This window comes from Botryllus schlosseri, chromosome 1 (genome assembly GCF_051294905.1).
Source record: "Botryllus schlosseri isolate E-star chromosome 1, Bs_hap1, whole genome shotgun sequence".
In the NCBI taxonomy this organism is placed as follows: domain Eukaryota; kingdom Metazoa; phylum Chordata; class Ascidiacea; order Stolidobranchia; family Styelidae; genus Botryllus; species Botryllus schlosseri.
In genome coordinates this window covers 2,429,552-2,453,418 of record NC_137236.1, presented here as the reverse complement: position 1 = coordinate 2,453,418, position 23,867 = coordinate 2,429,552, and the positions used below count along the sequence as shown (strand labels likewise).

The 23,867-nt window shown below is 39.2% G+C and overlaps 1 protein-coding gene and 1 long non-coding RNA gene across 2 annotated transcripts in view; one reads left to right on the top strand and one right to left on the bottom strand.

Moving 5' to 3' along the window:
* Nucleotides 1–23,867, top strand: part of LOC145433311 (uncharacterized) — a 247,864-nt gene that overhangs the window by 38,044 nt on the left and 185,953 nt on the right. The gene's annotated exons all lie outside the window — the stretch shown is intronic.
* Nucleotides 8,688–9,594, bottom strand: LOC145439809 (uncharacterized). Its single transcript, XR_013915359.1, has 2 exons — nucleotides 9,409–9,594; nucleotides 8,688–8,935 (listed from the first exon to the last, which is right to left on the bottom strand). It is a non-coding gene; the product is annotated as an uncharacterized LOC145439809 (long non-coding RNA).

Genomic DNA, 23,867 nt, shown 5'->3' with positions numbered 1-23,867 from the left:
ACTTCCATGTGCAAGTTACTGTAACGCAAATTTTGCCCCATTCAAGGGTTATTAAAGTATGGACCGCAAATGGTATAATTTTGGGTCGACACGGTACCAGAGCTATCTGTTAATATGTATGTCATATTTGTTGAATTTATTGAACCCTGCGATACGATGGTTTTTACAAATCTAAGAAAAGGTGTTACGTAGGCCTACTGTAGCCTATAAGCGAGACACGCAGAAAATATGACTTTATCATGGGAATTCATGATAAGATTTGTCCGACTCTTTTTTTTTCTCTTGGAAAACATGGTCGAAGACCGTTGGGATGAACTACTGTAGGAACTAGGGATGTGCAACGAGCGAGTTCAGGTCTATGAGACTCATTCATTTCGAGGCCAACCCCTTCTGCTTCGGGTCACATGAAGACGTAAAGTTCTGGCCAACAAACGGCTGATAAAATGCGGTGTCAAAAAACACAAGCTTCGAGAAAATCGTGGTCAAAAAATGACCGATGCTGGAGACCATTCGATATGGATATGCTCCGTTGTCGGCACGGAATAGTCCCGTTCTTGCAAACTGTGTAGACAAGTAGGGGAGATGTGGTACCGATGGATCAAAAATTGCAAAATGATCTGTGACCCTCAAATCTTCAGCCGAGAATAGCAGATCTTTTGCTGTCTCAACACTTCGATACAAGCTCTACCTATCGCGGACATTTACATGAATATCCGCCTTTTCGAAAAATATATATAAACGTTTAAAGTTTGTTGCTCGAACGTGTCATCGGTCCCCACCCGGTGGGTCCAAAGGCACACGACAATGGGACCTATGAGACATACACTCAAAAACTCAAATTTGTTAACTTGTTTTGTTGTGTACTATGAGCTAAGCTACAGCAAGCCAATGAAGAATGTTTCGTCGCCACCTTCAAGAATAAAATAGATTATATCAACTGAAATGTTGGCATAAAATCATGTTTTGATTTACGCCTAAACTTACAAAATTAAGGCCACATACATATTACCCGCAAATCGACATTTTGACTTTCCAATACCCCGTAATAGCGATAAAACACCACAGGTAACTATGATTTACAGCCTATATATATGTAGGGGAGTTTCTGTTGTTAAGTGATTAGTTGGTCTATCTATTTTGCTTGATTTGGCTATGGTACCATAGGTCCCCCACCCTATAAATATTGTAATTGACTTGAAAATAGTCCACTCGTGGATGGTATTGATAATTCCAAAAGTATGTGCCATTATATACCCTTATACAAGCCCTATACTTCACATCAAAAAATTATGGTGGGTTTGTTAGTCTGAAAGGTGATATAGAAAAATGCAAATGTCGATCCAAATTTACTTTACACCCCCTAAAACGTAAATCATTCGTCACAGACCCCATAACCCACGCAGGTCGATTTTTCTGCATCTGAGGAAAGATTCTGTCAACATGTAATTGTAGACAAATTCACGGAGTGTAATCATAGAATTATCATGGATAACTTTTCAAGTATTTTCGGTCCCAGTGATCCATCGGTACCACATCCCCCCTACATCTGCGACAGACGAATTTAATTCACCCTAATTTGAAATCGCGTGCGTCAGATATATTTTTAGAGCTGTGTTGGATAGAATTGTGGTGTGCGCGTTCTGTATGTCATGCATGTCCGTATAATCATAGCATACTACACTAATTTTAAAAATGAATTCATTTTCATGGGTGAGGCTCGGGTCATGAGATGCCACAAAAACTCAGAATTTGGTGGTATATAGTCTAAAAAGCTGGTTTACCGTCATTAAACTGTTATGAATTCTCAAGTTAGATTGAGCTAAAGAGCAGAACACACAGTATCGTGAGTTTATTTGCTCTTCCCACATACTCGCGAGACACAAAATGGGAAATCGAAAAAAAATTGGAGCTATAACATAAGGTAGCGAGTTCTAATGTGCCTACTCTCCTTGATCGTTTGGACCTTATTTTACAAGACATAAGGCAAAAGCCTCAACACAAAAAGTGGGTTTTTCACCCTTTCGACATACTTGAGCCTCATCCTATACTTTATTGTCAGCTCTCAAAATCGATTTCTTCCAGCAAGCATTTTTCACCCGTGAAAAATGTGTTGTATTTTGGATAGGAGTGCAGAACAGATTTTAAGACATGGCCGTTCAAGCACTAATAGACGTTCTTGTACAAAACCCAACAACCTGTTTGGCCGAGAAGGGTTTTAGTGAAATAGTCGAGATCAAAACGAGTGTTTACAATGACGCACTTGATAACTTAAGATAGATAGTAGCCAATTTGTTGCACATCTTAGCAAATAAATGTTGTATTTACATCTTCTTTTTGTATAACAATTTTTGGTTAGTTTGTGCGAATGAAATTTATTTTACAAAAAAAGTGCGAATGAAGCTCAAAAAGGTTGAAAAGCACTGGTCTATGCCCTTATGCAGACCGAAGACATCGTTATATATACAAATACGTATAGCTTTAATTGACCATAGGCTCCTAAATGACTGGCGCCGAATGTTCCTGTCTTTGCAATCTGAACCTCACAAGACAAAATACCATCCCGCTGGGAAAAATTTTATGCCAGTGAAGAAATACCAATTTGAAATCGTGTGCGTCTCTTGTTTAGAAGTCTACGTTTGGACAATTCTATACTTTTTGATATAGCAGACTGGAAGTCACGAAATAACATCACATAACGAAGTCATATCAACGCGTCCGCCCGCCCGAAGATGTTTAATCATTATTTACGGGCCCTCCCGTTTTCAAGACACTTCACTCCGTTCTACCGGTAAATCTAATTACGTGAGTAGAGAGGACAATAAATTGATAGCATAATATATATGCAATCGCCGATCTGATTGACCGATTTTATCATAAATTATCGAAAATTTTCGCGCTTCGCGCTGGCTCACAATACAGTACATAGCTAATTTCGTGACAAACGCGAACAACGTGATGGGGGTTCGTTTTATCACCCTGTGGGAGCCCAAGACCCACGTTTTTTGGGGCCTGACGAGGTGCTGTTTCCTTCCTGCCAACGGGTATACGCCCGAAGATGTTTAATTATTATTGAGTGGTCCTACCTTTTCAAACACACCTCACTCAGCTCTACCGGCAAATCTGATTACGTGAGCTGAGAGAAGATAAAAAGTGATAACAATATATGCAATTCCCGATCATACCGCCCGATGAAATAATGAATTCTAGAAATTTTCCGCGCCTAGCGCGCTTAGGCGACAAAAGACGATACACTAAACAAACCCCCAATGAAGACGATGAATAGCGATAAACGTGTATCGGTGGAGGGGGGTCTGGGGGGCGAAGCCCCCCAGAAGTTTTGGTCTATGACCCTGTGGGGGGCCCAAGACCAAAGTTTTGGGGGGGCCTGAGGAAGTGCTGTTACGGCCCTGGCTGTAACTAAAGTGAACGTAGAACAAGACCATAACACTATTAGGCGATTTTCACTATTTAATTGAAACAGTGGTGGATATGTTGGGTCATGGCGATGCCAAATACCAAAAATATCAAATAAATAAATAAATATCAGAAATTTGAATTTAATGCGAAACTTGATGGTTTCTTTTTGATATCAAGTGTGTTGTATGTATTATCATAAGATCTCAGATGCATGAACATTATTTTCCAGCTTGCATTCATATGTTTCTAATTCAATACGTTGCTGTCACATTTACGACATCTTCTATTCAGATCGCCATTGGCATGTCCAAGCGATGTGCTCTCGTCCGATTCATGACCTCACCTTCGACAAAGTTTCAAATTGTATCGACTCACTGAATGGTAAGGAAAATGCAAATGCAATCAGAATGCTGGCAATCTCAACGGAGAATATGATGACGTGCTTGTATGGTTTTGACTAGGCTTATTTTTAACCTAAAAATGAACGATTTTGACCTTAAAATCAATATTTTGACATTGTTGACCGATTTAAAAAAAAAATTGTATACAAATGAGGTGTTTTCTCACATAACGTTAGAATTGTCTTCATTTCCGGTTGGAACTGTCTGTCCTTACGAAGTAGTATGGCCTGAAAAAAACTTTTTTTCATCGATAACTGAAAATTTTTCTAACTTTATTTTAAGAAAATCTGGCCCTATGAAGAATTGCAGAAGTTACACCACGGGTTATTGTAGAGATAATTAAAATGTTTAGTAGCACAACACTTCTTGATATAAGAACCTTGCAATGTCCACGCAGTGTAGCTTCAGTTGGGATATTGTGGTACGTTGAGCACCATGTTGACCTATTTGATTCATTTGAATGTTTACGATTCACAATAAGCAGACCATGGACGGTCTACGACTGCAGGCCTATAAAGTAGGCTACAAGCGGTGAAATGTCAAATGACAAGTTCACAGACACTGCAAAATATACAAAATGAACGAAACGCAGGTTGCAAAAAAGTTATTACTTTGTAAACAATTTAGACAATTTTTGGCCTAACGCTACAATTTTGACATAATTTTGACTTCTCCAAGTATAAATATTTTGAAAAAGTATCCCCCTTTCCCGATTCCAGAATATGGTAATCCTAAAGTCAAGTCTATTGAAGAACTTGCTCGAGGCAAGTTGATTCAACACATCAATTTATTCGAGTAGAGTTATTTGAAAAAATTACTCGAGTCAAGTTGAGTCACCGGTAAATCGAGTGATAACAACCCAGCGTGAAGCTAGGTAGCCATCTCCGATTAACACTTGTAGAAAAGTGCGATGCAGACTGCATGACCACCTGTGATTTTTCTGTGTAGAAACGCAAGCCCCTGAAGGCCTCAACGCAGCAGAATGGAAGAAACATGTGAAGATTGAAAATGCAAATCGGGCCAAACTGAAAAATGCAGACGTACAACTCGATTATGTGCTGACAATCTTACTAGAAGTGTCAAAAGCTGAAAGTATGTCATAACCACAACTGTTAGCATACTTTCTCATTAAGCTAACTTGCAGCAGGGGTTTCTAACCGGGGTTCACACGATAACTGGGTTTTCTCAGCCAGATTGGGACAACTAGATCATTTTCAAATTCAAATTTGATTGGAATGAAAATGATAGCTAAAAGCTAGTTTTTTTGTACAAATTGTACTACATTTAGAATTATAATTAGACTGTTTTTTTTTCAAATTAGATCAGAATCACAGGTAAAGCTACACAATTTTTCAAAATTTGATTCAAATATTTAATTTATTAGGTCAAATTGAAAAAAAAATTCAAATTTTTACTGTCAACCCCATGATATTGTTGAGCTGTCTTCAAAAACGATGCAAAACAAATTTCAGTCAATTCCAACTAGTAGAAGAGGAGTTATTCGAGTTTTTCGTTGATAATTCTCTGATTATTATCCTTGATTGTTTTTTTTATATCTTCCCTAGCAAATTGAAAATTTTAATTGGATCTGCGGAGCCTTATACTTGTCAGGATTGAACCAAATTTGTTGTGCAGCGTTTTTTAGGGTAACCTGACTATTTATTCACCGAATGGCTGGAATCCAGAAAAAAGCTTATTCTTGAACAGTCCTAATACAGTAATGCACAGCCATGAAGGAGCAATTAAATTTCCGGTCAACTTGAACAAAGCAGTGTCTCCACTTAATTTGACCAAAAGGGAGCAGAACAACACTGTCCAAAATAGCGGAGTCGAATGTGTTGCTCTTCTTTGGAATCGGCTAACATGTTTACTCGATGAGTTCTTTGATAAAATGATGCCATCCTATTTCAGCAACTTCTCCTGTTCCAATACAAAGATCGACACGGTGTAGTTATCACTGAATCTCGAGTGATACAAGATCTGATAAATCCCTGCGTAAATATTAGAAGTTAGAAGATAGCTCTGATACGCATTCATCAATTTCAAGCATGAAAAGTCGAACACGCTTTTGAAGCTTTGAGAAGTTTCAACATCAATCCTACATTTAGCTCAATTCTAACCGGTGGAAGCGGAGTTATTGCAGTCGGAAATTTGGATATGAATAATTGGTGTCGTATTCACGGTGGGCAGGTTATTAATTTTTTCATATCCTAATTTTTCGACTGCCATAACTCTGCTTCCATTGGTTGGAATTGACCAAATTTGTTTGGCAGCGTTTCTGTCGAAAAACTATAAATTTCATGTGGTGATCAGAAGAGTTGTAATGACTCGAGTCATGACTCGACTCGAGTCCGACTCGACTCACGATTTTCTGATGACTCGACTTGACTCGAGTCATTTATTCAAAATACGGAAATGACTCGACTCGACTCGAGTCATTCTGTGTACTGACTCGACTTGGACGCGAGTCATTGCGCATGACTCGAACCAAGTCATTGACTCGAGACTCAGACGGCCAAGACCGATATTTCATTGTAATTCTGAAGCCAACACACTATTGGGATTTCGTCTGTTGGTACTGGTACTTGAAAATGCGACCATAAACTGCTGAAAGTGAGGAAAATTGGTATATTATAAATGCGAACCATTCGATATCACCAAACAGCTATAAAAAGTGGGTTTACCAAGACTTCAACTGGAAACTGAGCAGTCAACACAATGACTTGGACTAGGACTCGAGTCATAATTCCATGACTCGGACTCGGCACTCTGCTCGCTGACTTGGACTCGGACTTGACTCGGTGGTGAATTGAAATGACTCGACTTGACTCGAGTCAAAACTATAAAAGCGAAATTGACTTGTGACTCGGAGCCTTGTGACTTGGTTACAACCCTGGTGATCAGAAAGTATTGAAAAAAAATTATTTAATTTTTATATATTAGGCTATATCCAAATCTTTCATCTCTTGTAGCAACGCGGCTACTGATTGGTATTAAACCAAGTTTGGTGTAGTGAGTTTTTATAGCCAAACTAACAACTTTATCATGTAGTCAGTTGAATTTGGAAAAAAATGAAGACTCCTTATACGCTGTATAACTCGTGTTTTTCTGCATGTATTTGTGCATTTGAATACGTCGCTGTCACATGTTCAATATATATTGTTTAGTTCGTCAGCAATTCTGCCATAGCCCATCAGCCACTCCAAGAGATGTGCGTACGTCCAATCCAAGACCCCGGAAGAAACGGCAAATTGTATCGGCGAGCTGAATGGCAAGGAAACGTATGTATATTAGTGAGGAGCGGATCGACAAATTCTCTGGTCCGGCTCCGGCCAAAAATTAAAAAGTCCGGCTGGAAATCCGACCTAACACGGTACGGTGGTTCCATGAATTTAAAAATATAGCTCGTTTCTTTTCGCACTGGCTGGGCGGTTACTTGCGTGTTGTTCGGTAGTTATTTAGTTACAAACGTCATGCTTATCCATAGAGATTCTGGCCTTATCAAAGAAGTACTGATCCGGCTCCGATACGGTCCAACCAAAATTAAAAAAAATCCGGCCCGGCTCCGGTCCATGCTCCGCACTAATGTATATGCGTCCATGCTAAGTGGTACTTTCAATCCACTGTTACGGCACTGCAACAAGACCTTTACTAACTATTGGATTTGCAAAATCTGTACGGTACTCGTTTTCCAAAATTCGCAACCACAACTAGACTATATTTTATAGAACTAACTATCTTTGATGACTTGAAACCTACTAACTAAATCAGAGCTGACTAATAATGGATAATACGAATTACTGAATCACAAACAACCTAAAAAATATTGGAGATAGATTCGGCATTACAAAAGGCCAGGATATCGAGCTTGCGATGAAAGGGGTTCCGTGAATCAAAACCCACCACCGGGCTTAACCACTGTTAGTAGTGATGACTCTTAGCTAGCAATGCAAGAACAACGCACAATAGAACACCGATATCACGATTCACAGAACGGTGACACGTGTTTTATAGTTTCGCAACTAACTTATTCCGTAATGCAACTAGAACTACTCGCATTAAAAAAATTGTAACTAGAACTAGGACTACGGGATAACGAGTAGTTAATGACCGTCGACTGACTAGATTCGTAGTATGTATAAATCTGGCTGTAACTGTGTGCTTGGGTATTGTTTCAGGGCAAGATCATGAACGGGAGTGAGATTCAAAGCTATCAATGTGCTTCAACAGAAGAAACTAAAGAATCAAAAGGAGGACAAGAGTAATTTGTGTCTCGACCTCCTATGACCAGGTGCGTGAGAGCCAATATTCGATATTCAGCACAAACTTGTCGGTATTGTGGTGCTGACGTGCTCTGTTTATGTATTGTACAGGCTTCGGGATTGTGCGTAGGTATGTGTGTGAGTGTTAAATTCACAATTTACAAGGTTGAGTAAGTAGATGTAGTCATTGAAGCTGTAGTCTGATCTTGCTGTCATTCCAAAACATCAGCGTATTATTTTCAAATCTTGTGACGTTGAAGTTCTTAATCATTTAGTGACGACCATACACACTGTAAAAAATAAAAACCTCGATTTACCGCGAAATGTTTGGAAGCACGGTAGCCAGACATTTCGTGGTTATCTAACATTACCGTTAGTCAATGTAAATTTAACTTACACTCGTCCAGTAATCTCACATTACACGCCAGACTGTAATGTTACAGTCACCTCCGGCATATCTAATCTACATGTTCTCCTGTACATTTGCGATCAAGACTGTCATTTTACCGCCTACCTACCTACATGCTGTCACTGTAAATCAGGATTACATACCAGCTTGTAAATTCACGTACATCCATACCTATCGCAAAGCAACCCGATGCAAAAATATCGCAACATTTTCTTCACATCCCCAAAACGACATTGGAACAAACTGTATATTCATTCATGATATCACGATGAAGTGGTTATCGATGGAAAAATATTGCTGCTGGAGGTCTAATTCTTCTTTAGGAGACATGCAGTAACACGAGTGGTCTCAAGAAAACGCGCATTAATTCCACCACCGGCCAAACTTCCAATTGTTTCCTTTTCTCGTTCTCATTCCTTCTGTGTAAGTAGTATCTTGCAGTTCCACTAAAAAGAATTCATGCGTAAGTCGCTATATAAAGCAAAGTTCCTAACCTGGACAGTGGACATGACATTATAAAGACTAAGACAAATAGGCTAACAAAAATATAACATGTTTTGAAGTACCGGTACTGGCACATTGTGTGATGACGGCTCCGCCTTTCACATGACATAGCAGAGTGAACTTATCTCTGTGTATTGAAGCAAAAGGTTCCTAATTTAAGGTGGCATGTGTGGCAAACAAATCCAGCAGTGGATGAAAACATATCTATGCTATGGCCCGAAAATGACATTACCAAGCCAACAGTTTCAGCTCCTCCGCAGCGGAGTATGTGGTCACTATATGAGTCGACAAATATCCCAAAATAGAACAGAGAATGCGGCGAATGAAATATATCAATCATGAAATCTAAGTCATCGAGGGCTGGTGTGCAGAGTCAGATATTCACGGTAGCAAATACTATGTAGTACTGTATTACCTTTTAAGATGCGTATTCCATTCAGCATTCCTAGGAATCTTCAACGATCGTGTCCACTTTCTTCAAGCACAAGCTTCGCTCCACCCTTTGCTCAAATCTCACTAGGGCACTGGCCAGACGACACTCGAACGATTTCGAAATAAATGGTATTCATCCGCTGACACATGACACCAATAATATTTACTGGCCACGTTATAATGTTTGATATGGGTCGTTTTTTCCATACAGAAACATTTATCATTGCATATAGTCCCTTTTATCATCTAATTTCGTATAAATTGATGTATATTCCATGTGTTGTTCACTACTTACTGTACTTACCTAACCAGACGCTGCTTGTGATGTCACAGTTGTGCGTTGGTTGTTTACTACGAATCTCAGAAAAAGCAGTCACCTAATGTAACCTATTACAGGTCGCCTCATCCGCTATTAAAAAATGGTCAGCTGAGCATGCGGTGCTGATATTTCTAGTTTCCCCGAGCAATATTATACATCCTGAACTAATTTTCTAACTTATCAGCCTTATCCGTGACAACGAATGTAACCAGCGAGACTGGCCGTACAGCCATTACCTTATAATATAATATGGCTCCGGTGTACCACATTAGCTACGATTGTCAGTTATTTCTTGTGCCGTACTAAGCTTAAATTGATACTAGGGCCAACAATTTCGGTATGACAGACCCCAGTCTCGCAAACGAGGTTCAATCAAGTCAAATCACCTCTAGAATGATATATCAGTAACATTCAGTTCTACGTATACATTGGCTGCAGCGATTTTGAAGCTAATCAATTTTGCCAATAGCCCGGTAAATTGCAGTAACGAGTAACTGTCAGTAATTTTGCGAAGAAATTCTGGTAACTTACTTTACAGCTATATTAAGGTAATATTACATCTCAAAATGTAAAATGACAAGCTACGCACAGTAATTGGCTGCGACCGGTAATTCGTGGTAAAATTTACAGAGATTTCCCAGTAAATCTATAAGATTTTTTACAGTGCAGGCTATGGGTCACAAGTCAATCTTACTTTTGTAGTTTCAACTCGAGTCAAGTCGAGTCATTTTTAATTCACCATCGAGTCATTCCGAGTCCAAGTCAGCGAGCAGAGGGTCAAGTCCAAGTCATGATATTATGACTCGAGTCCGAGTCGAAGTCATTGCGTTGACTGCTCAGTTTCGATTTAGTCTTGTTAAAACTACTTTTTATAACGATATCTGGCGATATTGAATGGTTAACATTTAAAACATATAAACTGATTTTCGCATTTTGAACAGCTTCAGATTGCATTTTCAAGTACCAGCAGCAATTGATGAAATACCAACACTGTGGTTACTTCCAGAGGTGGTCAAAGTAGCCAAGAAAGCTACTCAAGTAGAAGTAGGAGTAGCGACGAAAAAATCTACTCAAGTACAAGTAGAAGTACTTCTTTCATAAGCAACCTAAAACTACTTGAAGTAGAAGTAGAATTGACTGACTTTAAAAGTACTCAAGTAAGTAAGTAGTTGTGAAAACGATTCTGATTGGATGGATTATAAAAAGGTGCAAATTGAGCTATGTGATAGGTGACGAGTTTGATTCATATTGATGCATACCCACAGGTATCAAATTTTCGATAGCATAAGCATTCGTCCGCATCATGGGATGAAAATGATAGTATTGACAAGGAAACGCGATTCTAATCCTCTGTTTTCTGAAACATCACTATTAGAAAATAGCATGGTATGGCGACATCCCCCATATTATAAGGCCCGTAGTTTAGTCGAAGAGCAATACGGAGAAGTTGTATAGGATACGGTCTAAACACTTTGCGCTATTAGTAAACGTTAATAAAAAATATGGTGGACCGTAAAAATGCCATATGGTGTAGCTTTATTTCCAGAAATTAAAGGCATTACTGCACTTGCTTTTATACTTCAACATGTATGTTATCCGTACAAAAGAACTGATAGTAATTATACCTCAAAGTATATGATCCTGGGAATTGAAAGTGAAATATAAATACTACTTCTAAAAGCAGAACATATATTTCATGTTTTTAGTCCAGAAAGTTTAAAAGGTGGTATGCTAAAACAGCTCTAAAACTAAAAAAGAAAGTCAAAGTCCACTCTTCCAGATTAGAACACACCATGGAGATATATGCTAGATTACGATATGACAAGAAAATGCTGGATTGCGAAACATCAGTTTCAAACGTTATGATGAGTCATATATATACTTTGATTATTTATTTCATATGGGCGAAGGGCGACAATGTGGTGTGAACGGAACCACGCCAACCTTCCACCTAAATTATATTCACCGATACTTTCGTGAAATCATACTGCATGGTCACTTTGTATCCGACAAGATAGACAAGATAGCGTAATGGTTAAGCGTCCGGCTTCTTGATCGGTAGGTCGTGGGTTCGATTCCCGGCCGGGTCAGACCAAAGAACTGATTAGTAACACTGGTATCCATGGCTTCCTTGCTTGGCGCTCATGCATTACTGGGATAGCATGGAGGGGTGGTGCATGACTTAGAAAGCTATATCTGCACTTCCTTGTCCAGCGGCATATGCACATCATGCACTCATGGTATGCATATGCGCATACCGTGTGAATGTGTATCATGAGTCGGTGTATATGCCGCAAAAAAAACATCAAGGACAAAAATATACTACGTACTTTCGACGAAAATTCTGTGCTTTACTGAACTTTTATGAAAATTAAATGTTAATACTCCGTGAAAACAGCTCCGAAATTCCTCAGGCTATCTTCCTGATAGGAAGATTGAACTACTTCTACTTGACAAACTGAAAATAGCGAAAAGTAAGTAAGTAGATCACCAAATATTAAGAAGTAGAAGTAGAAGTAGCGAAAATCAGATCTACTTGAGTAAGTACCAGAAGTAGAGGAAAACTACTTGAGTACTTCGAAAAAGTAGAAGTACTTCGTTACTGACCACCTCTGGTTACTTCACTATTCTTCGAAATTGCAATGGTATGTTGGTCTTGGCCGTTTCAGACTCGAGTCATATCACTTGGTCAGAGTCATGCGCAACGACACGCGTTCAAACTGAGTCATCATACAGATTGACTATAGTAAAGTCTAGTCAATTTCGACAATAGAGGGTGCACGAGCCCAAAATTATTATAGATTTTTTTTAAATTTGGCACCACATATAGAGTGTCCGTTTTAAAATTCAAAATTTTCCATTTTTCACTCCACCCTAGTAGCCAGTCCTAGTTCTAGCTACGGATTTTGAAAAGATCGTTGTTCCGGTTTTAACTCGAGTTGCTAATTTTCAAAAATTGAGTGATTATACTTCTATTTCTAGTTACTTGTTGTGAAAACTTGAGTAGTTCCAATTTCTAATTGCTAGTTTTGAAAAATAAGTAGTTCTAGTTCTAGTGACGGATTTTAAAAATAGTGTAGTTCCAACTCAAGTTGCTAATTGTTACAAATTGAGTAATTAAATTTCTATTTCTAGTAGCTAATTTTTGAAAATGAGTAATTCTAGTTGGCGGTTTTGAAAATAAGTAGTTATAGTTGCTTGTTTTGAAAATTAAGTAGTTCCCGGTCCAATGGTTGGTTGAGTATGGTGTACTAGTCTTCCCCCTGCCATTGTGTGTTGAACTAGAGCCTGACTGTTACCGGATATCTCATGAACTACCCATCAAACCGATAACTAAACCTCTGCTGATCATTCCGATGTAGCCGCCGATGCTCAAAATATATTTCCTCTCGCTTCAAGCACACACATCCATTGCTAAGCTTGGGCGCGAAATAAACTAGAAAACCAAATCAGGTCCTCTGCAAGCAGTGGTGAACAGTAATGAAGTCATTTAAATTTTTTTTAAAGTACTTAAATCTCAAATAAGTTTTGCATACTAGTACTAATTACCGTACTCGATTTGTTATGATTTAGGACTACTTACACTTCTACATGTACATTTTTCATTTTTCTGGCAAAACTGGCATTTGTCTTTCATGTTACTTGTAAATTGCACTTGAGTAGAAACGTATGATGTTACTTCTACCTGAGTAACACTGAGGAAAACCTGACCATTTCAGCCTGTGACTATAGAAAATAGATGAATATGGTCGGCTGCTGTGCTTTCTATAGATGGCTACATTTACTTAATCTACTTTACACAACAACTCTTGCTTTCATTACAGTGGATTGCCATCAGAATATCATCGTACATAACATCTCATTTGAGAGGCTGTTCCTCCGATACATCTAAATTTCTTTCGTGAGTGACCTTTGCATGACAATCTCAACCGTTCAGTCGGAATCTGACAAACATAAATGTTCAACTGACACACGAGGAGGTGAAAAGTGAGTAAATTATAAATTACATTATTTTGGCAAATCCATGATTTCATATACGAATAGTGGCGTGTTGTCGGCAGTGTTTGAACCAAGTCACCACCTTCGAGTCACGAGTCATTTCAAGTCATTGACATTTGACTCGAGTCAAGTCATCCTCTTTTCAAAGGTGGCTCGAGTTAGGTCGAGTTAAGTCAAGTCACGAGTCAAGTCATAGTTCAATTCAAGTTGATTTTTTGCAGTACTAAGCATAATTGCGTCATCGCATTTTGATACCGGTAGCTGTTTGGAAGTTGCCATTGGTTTGGAACCGTGGGACGACTATACCTAGTTTGAAATACATGTAAAAAAAGGCTTCGTATCGCCCACGCATGCGTAGAACTGATAAAGTACTCAAATAACCGTATAGCCTCAATCTATAATTATCATTCAAAATAGTGATTGCTCACTCTTACATGTCACACCAGCGTATCGAGAACAATTCGAATATATGCAAGATCAGCCATTTTTATCGACACTGTTACTTGATGACTTGAAATTGACTCGAAACCTTTTCTCCGAGTCACGAGTCAAACCACATTTCCGACACGCCAAGTCAAGTCAAGTCATACGAAAAAAGTGACTTGAGTCATCCCAACACTGGCTGTTGGCAGCACCAGTAAAAACCATGATATACTCATTCTTTTCAGTCCTAACATGTGTATGACTACAGGTAAACGCAGTTTCTAGCTCTAGCTCTAGCCCTGCGCTATCTTGTGGTTGAAGTAGAAGTAATTATGTTGTTGTTTGTGGTGTTCATGGTGTTTGTTGACTACCATGGTAATTAAAACCAGGCCAATTTTCTTCATTTCTATCCTTTAGCTGCCGACTTGTAGCACGGCCCGCGTCTGGGCTTTTATAGGACACCGCTTACACGGATGATATGACAAGGGGGAGCCTAGATAAATCTCCGACACTTGGTAGGAAGTCTGAAGTCGACCCCTTAATTTCTCGTCAATTATGTGTGATTTGAGACTTGTTACAACTACTTGAAGTAATATTCAAAAGTAGAAGTTCTGATGAGTACTTGAGTATAAGTTGTTTCACCAAATAGATTGTCTGAATGAGACGCAGGCTTTTGGTAATAATTTCCCAGTACTAGCTTTTAAAATGGCAAGAATCATCTTTTTGAGTAACTGATAATGAGCAACAGAAACGCGGATGGACAAGATTTTCGTAACAATATCCTTTTATGACAATACCGTGGCTACATTCAGGCTCTTAATAAATCGAGTCATGACTTGACTCGTCTTGACTCGAGTAGCAGAGTCAAGTATTGATCCGGATACACACAGGGTTGTAATGACTCGAGTCAGACTCGAGTCACGATTTTTGGATGACTCGACTCGAGTCGAGTCATTTTCTTAAAATACGGAAATGACTCGACTCGACTCGAGTCAATTTGTATATTGACTCGACTTGGACTCGAGTCATTGCGCATGACTCGAAGCAAGTCCTTGACTCGAGATTCAGACGGCCAAGACCGACATTTCATTGTAATTTCGCAGCCAACACACTATTGGGATTTCGTTTGTTGGTACTGGTGCTTGAAAATGCGACCAGAAACTGATAAAAGTGAGGAAAATTGATATATTATAAATGCGAACCATTCTATATCACCAAACAAAGTTAAAAGTTAGTTTAGGAGGACTTTAACTGGAAACTGAGCAGTCAACACAATGACTTGGACTCGGACTCGGTACTGTCAGTAGTATTACTAAGTAGATCAAGACCATTTGTCTCAGGTTTCTGGTCCTAATTCAACGAAAAGTACACGTGTAAGTAGTTTGAAAAAGTCGATTTGTTGGATGTGTTACATGCTTTTAGCAAGTAATCGAAGTCGGATAATTTCGGAATTGCATGTGCATCTCCATGAGTAACGTAGCATGACAAATGACACGACAAATAGGCTTATGTGCAATTTTCAAAAATACATTTGGTGTTTATGATGCAGGAGTATTTCGCCCACGTGTCATGCCAATGCAGCTCATCCAAAGCATGCAAGCTTATCTCCAAACTATCTTCCGCTTGACAAAACATCAAGTTTGAGAAGTAAGTAGGCCAGTTTTACATAAAAAGTGAGGTACAAGTGAAAGCAGTCTAAAATCTTCACGAATTCAGTCAGTAGTGCAAGTATATAAACTTAGCGTTACTTGAGTATTGCGAAAATCAGGGTTGTAATGAATCGAGTCATGACTCGATTTGAGTCGCGATTTTCTGATGACTTGACGTGACTCAAGTCATTTTCTCAAAAGTTGAAAGTTGAAATACTTTGTCACTGACCATGACCACGCCTGATGTAAGTAAACTGACTACTAGTATACAATGGGGGAATTTGGGGCCCTAATAATCGCCTTGTTCATTCTTTGAGAGCTTGATTATTTTAGGAAAATTTTCGGTAAAAACGCTTCATGGGGATTTGGTGTCCCGATGACTACAAACGAAATTTCAGCTCTTCTGCCCACTCCTAATGATGGCACCTGATTACTAATAAATGCTCGTCACTTTTGCTTGCGAACTGTTGTGAGCGCCAAAAATGAAACAAAATAAATATGTCAGTCTGCCATGAGAACAGATGTTGTAAAGGACAGTATAGCTTATTATTCTTTTTCAACATTGACCTTTCATGGCCCTTCAACTACGGTAATATGTGTAGGCCTACACCATCAAGGGATATATAGACGCCTGGTCAAGATCTCCTACTGTATTGTCTGTATATTACACTCACCATTAGTTGTATAGTCATAAGGTGCCTGTACATTGTACTGTACATATTACAACTCCTGGATGTATTGGTGTGTTTGGATGCGTTGTTGTCACGTTTTTGTCATCTTTTATTCAGATCTGCATCAACTCCGTCATCGGAAATGTCCAACAGATGTGCTTCCATCCAATTCTAGGCCTCTTCAGATGGGACAATTTGTATCAACGCACTGAATGATGTAGAAAACGTATGTAGTTGCGTCCATGATCAATTTTGATCCACTATTGCGGTGCTGCAACCAGATTAAGTACAAATTATTGGATTTGCAAAATTTGTATCGACGTTGCAAGACTCACATCTTCAACTAATCTATAAACAACGACCTTAACAATCCTAATTAAAACAGCTAATAATTATAAATAAATCAAACTACTGAATTGCAAATGAGCTGAGAAATATTGGAGATCGAACCGGCATTTCTAAAGGCAGGTGTTTCGAGAAATGAGAGGCGGTTGTACCCACAAAACCCACCCCTGGTTACACCACTGTCAGAAGCTATGACTCTGACCTAGCGAGGGCTGCAATAACACATAACAACAAAACACCGAACGATAACACCTGCTTTCTGGTTGTTTTACAACTGAATTATATTTAAGATACACAACTTGAACTGCTCACTTTATAAAATCTGCAACCAGAACTAGAACTACTCACTTTTCGAAATCCTCATTCAGAACTACTAAATACCCATGTAGACTGGTAATTTGTACAAGTCTGGCTTTAACCATGCAGTTGACTACCATTTCAGGGTTTCCCGAACGGAATGATCGGTCAACAGAAGAAGCAAAAGAATGAAATGAACGACAAAAGGAATTTGAACCTCGGCAAGGAAGGTATGGTACGACCAGATACTTGAGAGCCAATATTCAGTTCAATCTTGTCAGTGTTGTGGTGCTGACGTACTCTAGACCAGTAATCAAAAATAGAAATCATACCAACATGTATTCAAGGCAGTTGTGTGCAACTTAAAAACGGATATCTGAAAGTTCCATATAATAAGTTGCTAGTGTCATTTTGATATTTTTAAGTTACCGTAAGGCATTAGGTCCCGTTAAAATCGCTTAAATCTTTGATTTATTTTCATGGTATTGCAACCTTGATGTGGGTTGGACTTGATCATACTCTCAGATGGCTCCAAATATTACAGTAAAAAAATAACAATTTTCAACAAGTCTTGTTAGGTTTTGGCAGGGTTGTAATGACTACAGTCACAATTTGTCGTTTAACTCAACTTGACTCAAGTTATTGTCTTGAAAACGCAAAATGACTCTTTTCGACTCCAGTCAATATGTGTATTGACGCGACTTGTACTAGATTCTTCGCGAATGACTCGTCCGATTCCTATGACTCTACACATTCTATATGACATATTTAAGTCTCTAATGTCATTAGCATAATGATAACTGGAACATAGGCCACGAAACTGTATGTTATCTGTTTGAATAAGCATATTTAGAGTGAGAAAAATGAGTATATTGTGAGTCGAAGTTATAGCCTAACAGTTTATTGGTCTTGTGACTCGAAACCTCGTGACTTGGTCACAGCTTTGGGTTTCACATGAAAATATCGTTGAACCAGTTGTAGGGTAGGCTACCATGAAACAGTTTAGCACAGCAATTGCAGTATTGTGAATTGTGATGCATGCCAAGTCCAAAGTAGGTCATGAACTCTGTCATGACACGATGCAGAAAATTCGTTCCAATTTTCCAATTCAATTCAGTAACTTATGAACTGGCGTACAACTTGTTTCATTTCTGAAATTGAGATTTAAAATTGTATTATATTTGGCAGACCTGCAATGTGGTCTATGGCATGGTACGGTATAATATACGTTTGAATAAAACATTTTATCAAAGTAACGTTCCGATACATTTGTATCATAATGAATCATCATAACATCCAAACCTTTTAGTTCCCGTATGACTGGACATTGTCTGATGGTTCTCAACCTTTTTGGCTCATTTTTACAGCTATTATCTACTAACTTTGAAAGTTGATGCTCGCTGTTCCAACTCCAGGTTTTTTTCTGTTGTGAAAATTACTACTCTGTTGGCATCTGACTCTATTTTAAACACTGGAAACAGTAGACTTCGTCTGCTTTAGATTATTTCCACTTTTATACTTTCAGACCAAAATACTTACTTTTGCAATTAAAATATTAAAAAGTTGAAAGTAGTTTTGGGGTAAGTAGCATTACTTATTGCAGTGAATTACAGCCTTCTGTGATAAGGTGATTTAAATATTATGAAGATTCTACCTGTGTATTGTGTGTTGGTGTCATGAATCATTTTGCTTTCGTAGTGAAGGTACTTCGAAAGTAGCCACCTTCGGTTAACCAATCAACACGGGTGCCTTTATTTTGTACATGCAAGCTAATGAAAAGCTAATGCAGCTAATGAAGCCAAGGAAAAGCTAATTAAGCTAATGAAAGGCTAATTAAGCTAATGAAAAGCTAAGTAAGCTAATGAAAAGCTAAGTAAGCTAATGAAAAGTTAATTAAGCTAATGAAAAAGTAAGCTAATGAAAAGTAAGCTAATGAAAAGCTAATGAAGCTAATGAAAAGCTAAGTAAGCTAATGAAAAGCTAATGAAAAGCTAATTAAGCTAATGAAAAAGTAAGCTAATGAAAAGTAAGCTAATGAAAAGCTAATGAAGCTAATTAAGCTACTGAAAAGCTAAGTAAGCTAATGAAAAGCTAATGAAAAGCTAATTAAGCTAATGAAAAAGTAAGCTAATGAAAAGTAAGCTAATGAAAAGCTAATGAAGCTAATTAAAAGCAATTAAGGTAATGAGAAGTAAGCTAATCAAAAGCTAATGAAAACCTAATGAAACAAGGTAATGAAAAACTAATGAAGCTAATGTAACAAGGAAGCTAATTGAACACCACGCATCGAAAAACGTCGCTGATTGCAATTGCTAAATGTGTGCGTTTGTTGATTGACGCTGAATTGGTATCTTGGAAATAATAATTATTAACCGACATCAATGCCAGCCTCGTTTATAAATAAACTATGCTGCGAGTACTATCTCGCGATATTATTGAAAATACTCGTGATATAGGCCTACTCATTTACGACTATGAAAATGTTGCTACTTTATCGTTCCCAATGACTATGAAAATTATTATATTTGGAACCACTACACATCGCCGATTTTAGGTTGAACATTGTGCCAATGAAAACGTAGCTTTCTCTTTACAAAATATATTGACCCTACATTGCTTAACTAGACCAGTTATAGAACTTTTTCTCTCCTGCGAACTGTTTGCTCTGGTTAAACCTCTACTCAACCAAACGATAGCTGTCCCGACAACCCATAGCCGCAGGCGCGTAACATCAGTGCCGATATCCAGTCTGGTTAAAAAGGTACGATAACGACAGAAAAGGAATCCGTCGTGAAAAAATCTGTCAACTCATTTAGCGGATCACCGGTTCGTTGAGGCAACCTCACATTCGGGAGAAACCGAAATACGCCATCTCATCCTTGCTGTTCATATCATTGGGTGATAATTTTCAGTTTTGAAACACGAGCAAGCGTAACACTGTATTGAAAAATATAGCAACATATAAAACGAAACTGAGCATTCACTTGCAGAAAATTACGACAACGAAAGGAAATACGCCAATATGGACAGGGATTTCAGTACTTGCAGACAGAAAATGTTGTACATGTTGTATATGTTCTGTTCATGCTGGCAGTATAGGCACAATTGCTGCAAATGTACAGTGCATTTATGAACTTGATTTTCTTTAGTTACAGCTCAACGAACTTTTCTTTTGCATTTGGTTCCTCCTGGCTTGCTGCCACTTCGTTTCGAAGGATTATGTGCCATCAATTGCCCATCAGTGGAGAGTGATAATGATTTTGGCAGCTTACAGGCTGTCGGGGCGGGAAAATTCATTAACTGCTGAAATGAACGGTCTTGCTCGTCTTTTGGCATGTCGTCCCAATCCCAAGGAGATACCAAATACTTTTTACAATTCTCAGCAAGGGTAAAAGTACCACGGCCTGTGATACTCTTTCGTACATCCAAGTATTGTGAAGTGATCGCTGATTTGAGTAGATTAATTAGATCTGGTAACTTTTTCTTTTTCCAATCTGTCAATCGCTTGAGAACATGGTTCATGCTCTCGCAGTTGTTATTGGTGAACCATTTGTGCTCGGCGCCGATAAAGCTACGCATTTGCCAGACCTTTTTTCGCAACAACGGTAGCAATCTGTTTTGTAAGTATGTGACCAGCATTGGGCATATGCTATGGCACCTAGTGAGTAGGTCTTCTTCTCTTCGATTAAATTCAATTTCGTCCTTGCTATCCAACAGATTGAAGACTTGATTCACCAGACTTTTTCTCAAATGCTTGCTTGCACCGATGCCGTGCTGAAGTTTGTCGACCAAATTTGTCTTTAAATGATTGACACAGAGAACGTGCTTGCAGTTTTTGAACGAATTTTCTATTGCTGAGTGTAGCGCAATTTCGTCGTCTGTCCCCACGACAAGGTGATCGAAAGTACCTCCTATAACGGAGCTAAGATGACTGAAGAAGTCGTTAAATGTCCCTCTATCTGACCTATGGTGGAGATATATGGGACCAATGAAAATCGGATTTTCCTGCGTTCTGGTGCTAATCATCTTCACGTTTTTGAAAACTGCTACAGTAGCGTACACATTGCCTAGGTTGTATGTCTTGTCAATTCCAGGTACAGTTTTTCCAGTACAACACATCTTTTTAAGATCTGTTATTTGATCATCGGTGTATACAATTATGCTGGATGCTTTTGCTGGAGAATGGATGACTCTTCTCACAAATTTTTCCGTGTGCATCATGTTTATGACATCCAAAAGTTCGTCTGCATAACAGTCTCGCGACAGGCTACTGTGCCCTTCTTTGCTTACTTTTTCCCGGTGCTTAGTGTGGTGGATCTGACTTATATTCCGAGGCATTTGCGAAATACTTTCGGAATCATTTTGAAGATCAACGTAAACTCGCTTTCCTGTCCCGTATGTAACCTTTTCCTTTATCTTCTCAATAGTGCTGGGCGGAGTGCGGATGTAATTTTGAAAGTTCACAGAGCTGTTTCCGTGTGGACTGCAGTCCCCAGATATACCCTTGTACTCCACGATACACACATTACATGGATCCGATGGTCCGCTTTCAATCCAGCTTATACGTTTTTCGTAACCAGGGTTGTTCTTTGATTTAGCGTAGTATCGCCCAACCATGAGTACGTCACCTGGAGAAGGCTGCGGTGATAACGGCAAGTACTCCTTCATTTTTAGGGTACAAATAGCACCCCTGTGGCACCGCGGCTTGTATACATACCTGAGTCGGTCCTCGGTCTTCAAGTAATATGAATATGTTTGCTTGGTTTTCGTCCAAGCTCCCATGTCATCATAAAATATGCGATGAATTTTAGCAGCCTTTCGAAGTATGTTTGTTTTAAAATCAACGATAATGTAACAATTGTCTTTCCGTCCTGGAGGAATCTTCGAAAGGGCGTTTTTACAATCCATAATTTTTTTCACCACATCCTCAATTTTCAAAAACTCGTTAAAGGGCAGCTTCGTTTCATTGTTCAGCTCATTGTTCAGGTTAGGTAGAACTGATTTGGTTTTGTCTCCGTCAGCAACTTCTCCTATTTCTGAATTCATCTGTTCCCCATTCATTTGGTCAATAGGCGAATCTTCACTTGGGATACTGCTTTCTAGGAGCGAATGCGGTTGTTTATTATCATTCACATCGCCAAGTTCGCTCTTATGAAACGTTTTGAAGTCGTCTTGTTCGCGTATATTCGGCTTGTCAATGTCGTCTTTTTCGCGTACATTCGGCTTATCAATGTCGCTTTTCTGATCCTCCGATTTCAGTTTTGATTCGCATAAACTATTTGGATCACTTGAAATTAGATCGGTGATTTTGATGATTGGCACGAAGTGATTCGGTCGAAACGGATTGCTTGTCGTGGGCACGGTAGTTTGTGTCCACATCAGAGTCGCAACTGGTATGGCAAATTTCGACACACCCCGGCCGCAACATTTGCTCGTGAACGGTTCTGTCAGGTATTCATTTGCCAATGTTGACGGATAGTATGAGCGAATCGCGGAGCCAAGGGCGGCACTCAATGCGTAAATATGCATCATCTCGGACCAATGCCCCGGGATGCTTGCTTTTTGTAGCAGACTGGCATAAGGCGATGACACAATTCTAACGTCAGCTATAAGGTCAACAAATCCCTCTGCGTCTTCGTCATAATATTTCGGATGCTCAATAATTTCGAGCGCGGTCAGAAGCCTCAAGCGCAAGTGGTGTTTCGCAGTGCCGTATAAGGCAAGCGACATTGCGCGGTAAAAACAATTCCCATCGCCATCAACTCGCAAGGCCGTGTGATCCGTGGTGATGATATAATGAAACTGCTTCAAAATCATAAGTGAAACCTCATCCCCTACTGCTGCCTCATTTGGCATGCTCCGATCAGGCTCGAGTACTTTATACAAACGAAGTATCCGTTTTATAGCTGTACAATGTTCCGGATTTGCTCTAATATGTTGCAATGCCCACTCATAATTGAATTCACCTTCGAAGAATATGCAACAACGACATATGAAAATCTGGATTTTCCGCTCACTGAAGCTACTGATCTTCGCACAAGAACAGTGAGAGTATCTGTTGCATTCGTAGCATTCGACGTACTCGTCGGACTTTAAACAATCAAGTCCGCAAACAGTACAAGGATGAGACATAATCCAAGACGAAAACGCAACCTTGTTGCGGAAAAAACAATGAGAATTGCTATCCTTTCCACTGTCCTTCGCTACCTCAAATGATGACCCCAATGGGATTGCTACGAGCGCTGCCGCGCGGGGAAAGTTGCAAATTTTGCACAATTTCTGAAGCGAGGGGACGTCACAATCAGGTTCTTTGATAAACACATGTTAACTCTGTGGTGACGTGGTGACGTTGCAGCTCTACCTCAAGTACACGTACAAATGTATCGATATGTGAATTACAAAATTAATGTTAGAGACAGTTAGTCACACTTATCAGTGGTCACACTAACGTAGTAGGTTGGTATTAATGGTGTTTCTACTACTATAGGATGGTCATTGGTCATTTTACACCAGGCTGGTATTCGTTATTACGGTTCCTGATCCACCTACTATTATGGGTCGGGGCCTTTGCAAGACACCGTCTACGCGGATCGTACGAGCAGTACAAGCCCACACCCTAAACCAGAAACACTTGGGTAGGAATACTGGAACCGACTTGGGCCTGATTCGAACCCCCAACCAATTCGTTTTACAGCTGCGGAGCTGTGAATATATTCAAGCGAATTAAAGCGGAACTAGT